Source organism: Mytilus edulis, chromosome 8 (assembly GCF_963676685.1).
Source record: "Mytilus edulis chromosome 8, xbMytEdul2.2, whole genome shotgun sequence".
NCBI lineage: Eukaryota > Metazoa > Mollusca > Bivalvia > Mytilida > Mytilidae > Mytilus > Mytilus edulis.
In genome coordinates, this window is record NC_092351.1 from 53,774,143 (window position 1) to 53,779,666 (window position 5,524).

A 5,524-nucleotide genomic window follows, 5' to 3' on the forward strand; every position below is an offset into this window, starting at 1 on the left:
ATATGATAAGTTTAGTTTTTAAGCTAAATGATAAATATCATTTGAACAAAAAACACAGAAAGCAATATTTTTTTTTCGTGTTGAAGATGGTCTGTATGATGAGGTATCTGTGGGTACCCAAAGAAACCACAAAATTTTGCAAAACGTGATCGAGGGAGCATACGACGACATTCATGATTAAAAAATATAATGATTTTCCAATCGTTTGCATATAAATATAGCCGCGTGTCATCCGTTAACTTAAACTCGTTAACTAGACGTCTCTTTCGACACTGGGTACCCTACTAATAGCGCTTTCCATTAACTTCTTTGTAGATTTGTGTTACATCTGTATAATCAGAATTTTGTACTGATAAATGAGCAAAACCTGGTTTAACGTCATCTGTTTCCATTCTATAATAAACTTTATTTGGATTAAGTCGTTTTTCTCCATATTCATAAACCCCTCATAATTTTGCTACTTGTATCATATCTAAATCACTACCTCTCAATTCAAGTCCTTCGCCAAAACTTCCACTTGTGATAGTGGTCCGATGCTCGTTACTGTTCAAATTATCATTTGCAGTATGAATCAGTCTCATTGTTTTTACATGTTTCTCTGATCCAACTATGTTGTGACACATATAACGATACAGTGCTAATGATATGATATTTGTGTGTGTGTCTAAAATAAAAATGAAGAAGTAAATAAAACAGAGACGAAAAAATGAAAATCACACAATTACCCCCCTGTTGGCAATTAACATGGAACTACTATTGCAATTAAGCTTCAAAATAGAGTTTTTTGTTATCATTCAGTTGATTATAATAAAGTATTGCTTTTAACCATGTGAAAAGAGAGGCAGAAATACAAAAAAGTTAGTTAAACTTACAAGTCAAAGATAAAACTCACGTCATTGATAAACAAACATTAAAAATACAAACAGCTGACGAACCACAACATAGACGCGAACGCTTTAGTAACACAGTCTTACAGGTGTTACGGACCTGTGGGTAAATGTTGCTCCCTTCAGTAGGAAATCTGGTGCCTCCCCTGTTAAAATAGATGTAACAATGTTTTGCCGATTTTATGAAGGTCGCTATCAATTATAAATTCACAGGAACATAAGTGAATATTATAGATAGCAATAAGTTAAAATAAAAACAAAACTTCAACTTAATTTCTCATTTGCCTCCCTTACGGATGTATTCTTCTGACGTTTCAGTCTCGTTCAGTCTCGTTGAAATATTGTTTGGGAATTATGTCCAAAACATGTGATAAAAGTCGAAAATATCAATGAATTTGAAAATATATATTTATCAAACATAACTCTGTAAAAAAATAATGTATTTACAATAAATAGTTTCCAGTTTTTATATTTTACGACCAATCAAGTCAGAATTTTTAGCAAACATTTTGAGAAATTGGGTGAAGGATACAAAAAATGATTTTACAAAAATCATGTACATCCCATATCATTTTGTTCTTTCCAAATTTCTTAGATATGTTTTTTTTCAATCATTTATGACAAAAAAGTTGAAATGATATCAATGTGTTCTTACAACTGAGAAAAATTTGACAGAAAGGTAAATTTGACACTAAAAGCCTCAAAATATGATAAAACTTTCTGATATTAACACCTACCTATAGTTTTTCAAGTGTAATTTATTCAGATTGGTCCACTTCATCATTATTGAAAGCATGAAAAAAAGTTAAATTGTGGAATTGGCATTTTTTTCACGATAATAGCCTAAAAATAGGTTAAAATTGATGAAATATGGGAAAATCATCAAAATTGGGTATTTTCAAAGGGCCGTAGCAGAAAAAGAAGTTCACCACTATAAAATTTTTTCTTCAACGATTATTTTTTTACAGTCTTAAAAACCCAAAAATCAGGTTTAGTAAAAAAGTTTAATTCTAGAAATTGTTGGCTCTCCGGATCCCGGAGGTGTACATCCTTAATAGAAAGCGAGTACATCAGACTAACATACTAACATGACTAAGGTATCAATTCATATTTAGGAGTATATACAAATTAACAGTTAGAAAATAGAATTAAAATTGAACCAAATAATGTTTAAATCATGTTTTATTCAGTTGATTTGATTTTCTAAATTGAGAATGATGAAATGTAATTACGATTTTGTGTATCCATGGCATAATCGAACCAATCTTTGGTATGGATATAAATATACGGACTGTCACACAGAGAACATACAATATTACATACATAACACAATCTTGATGTTCCAATAATCCGACAATGAAGGCTATTTAGATCTTCAGATATCAAACAATGAATTTTAATGACACTAGCTCTCGTATTTGAAAAATCCACAGGGTACAACATGCAAATATTCACCTACTAAACATTTTTATGACGAAATGTATAACCCCATTTTGTCAACAAATCGAGACGATTATTATTATTGACTTTATTTCCTCTTTTACAGAGATTATGTCATAACATATATGCACATTAAAACAAATCACACAAAAACACCCATTAAGGCAGTTTAAAGTATCAAAGGAACATCAAATTAACCAATTTTGATATCTTGATAGATACATGTATATGTTAATAGTTTCATAAAAGGTATCACTCAAAGGGGTTGACATTATAATTTTGGCCAATTTTGTGGAAAAAATGTGATATATTTTCAACCCTGTATGCAATGTTTTATAGCAATTAAATGCAGATTGTTGGAATGGATACACCAATAACCCGGGTTTTCCCGGGCTGGGTAATACTACCAGAAATGGATAATACTGGGCATTACTGGACAATATAATTTTAAATGCTTAGTTTAACATTAAATAGTAAAGACTTGATAATAAAACAGCTAAATATGTATTTTTTTTTATACAGATAACCATTAACAGTCATTTCTAGAAGAAGAAAACAAATCAATTTCATTCTCTTCTCTGTTAGTTCTTATATGTAAGCAGAATACAAGATTTGCACATTTACAGATACCTTTTTTATTACCAAGCATTCTTTCAATAAACCAAACTTTGAAAAAATGAATGTTATTGCAGTGTTTAAGTGAATTGTTGATTTTAGTTGTATACATTCATATTGCTAAATAAACATCCTATAGATTTGAAAGGGCTGATTATTGTTTCAAAAACAAAGCTGTGTTCTAATCTGAATAATTGCTTATTTTGAATTAGTGACATTCCATATACGTTATTTAAATGTATTGTTTATTCTTAATAGGAGTTATATTTAATTTTAAAAAATGATTTTTTTTTTGCTTTCTAATTACAGTTTGAAAATCTAGACAAATGCTTTACAAACAAAATAGGGTATAAATATCTTATGAAATGTATAATATTAGTCCGACGGCTACAAGCATATTTCAGACGAATTGTGCACATCCTGCTACGCACATGAAATTTGGCATAGGCCTTCCTCAACTATTACTCTTTTATTTCAAAAAGGGAGGCATTTGAAAAAAAATGTCTCACTTCCGGTAAAATCCAAAATGGCGGACGTCATACTTAAATTAGGCCAATATCGAAGGCTAGTGTGTAAAATGTGTTAGTATCATGCTGCTATCATAATATTTGGTACAAACCTTTGTTTTTTACTACTTTTGCATAAATTTAATAGATTGGATGTCTTCAGAAACCCTACTTCCGGTTAAAATCCAACATGGCGGATATTGTACTTAAATAAGCTTATTTTTTAGGGAGGATAATTGAAATGTGTTTTAACGTATTGCTACTATCATTACATTGTGCAGGCACCTTAAAAACCCTTACTTCCAGTTATATCCAAAATGGAGAACATGGAAATATCAATTTATTATTCAAATTTTCAACTTTTTTTAAAATGTAAAGAAAATGATTTTTTTTTTTGTGCTGGTCATTAAACTTTTGTCTTTCAGTTATCCCCAAAACCACTTATTCTATCATGTTGTAAATGTTTAAATATAAGGTTGACACTTCCGGTAAAAATATGATGTAAATTTCAAAGATGAGTCCTCAATCCATTTCTTCGATATAGAGTTTTGGATAGATTGATCAAAACAAAATAAAATCACTTTAGTACTAAAACATATTTAAAATTACTACTATTTGACCAAGAATACATGTTAATTCACAGTCACCACCACATGCACACAAGGCAGTGCACGGGAGACCCGATTTTCCACATTAAAAATGACCGCGGCATCCTTTCTTACATCCACAATGTACAAGCTTCTGAAAAAATTATGAGGTCCAGAAAGAGTTTTTTTAAAAGGGCCCTCTTTGTCCTTTCGCAATCCATTAGTGACTGGACTAGGTAGCATAAGAGCCAATCCCAAACTCTTCTCACTAAACACCTGCATTAGTATATTGCACGTTTTACATGCTTGAAAAGACTAAACCAAGTTGTGGGAATAGCCTCACTTATAATTAGCCTTCCCTTTTGTGCAAACATGAGTTTCTTGCTTCGTTAATCATGTTAGCTCCATCAGATAAGTTTATGCGATCTTACAGTAAAACCCCGGTGATTTAGGCTGATTAATCATCATTCTTTATGTTAAAGTCACATCTTCAAATACCACCAATGTATCCCACGCAGTCTTTTTTTTTCCTTTTCAAGCAAAGAGAGAACCGTTTCACAACCGGTAAAGGTATAGGTCAGAAATAAGTGTGTGTGATCATTCATTTCCTAGTGCATTTGAAAGGCCATTGATAGATATTAATCCAAAAAATTTTGCCTCCCCAAACACAATCCATAGTTCGTCTGCCCCTATGTCAAGGAATAGCGAAATAGTATTGACAGCATCATCAGTGATTAAAAAATTATGACTCGTTTAAGTTCATGTTTCAATGCATCAGGCACATGCACCATGATTTTAGTGTCTGTCTCTTTATGTGAACATAGTGCTACACTTGAAATACATCACGTGGTGGATACGATAAAATATCCTGAGCATTTGTTGCTACAACAACCATACTCATCAAAGACTTCATTCACTCTTGTTACAGTTTCATGGTATTTTAGTAAGGTAAGGACATAATACCCAATCATCATACTCGTTAGGAAACACCTTGAAACTGTAACAATAGTGGATGTAGTGTTGGATGCGAACATAGACAATACTGGTAGTTTGAAAGCTGCTAAAAGAAGCAAGAGCAATATTTAGGGGAAAGGGAATACACAGACAAATCCAGGGTTAAAAACATCTTCAAAATTGGCAAAGTTTTGTGAAAGATGACGACAATAAGAAAAAACTTTTTAAGTTTTCATTCACAGCATCTTGCTCAATACAATTAAGAGTACAAGGTAGTTGTAGCAACAAATGCTCAGGATGTTCAGTGTTATCCACCACTTGATGATGTTTCAAGTTTAGCAACATGTTTACACGAAGAGACTGACACTATAATCGATGTGTCGGATGCAGTGAAACACAGAATTAACTGAGTCATGACTCGAACAGTCGATACTGATGTCATTGTTGTTTCGCTATTCCATGACATAGTGGCAGACAAACTTTGGCTTGCATTTGGAAGGGGGAAAAGCATAAGATATATATCAATCCATGACCT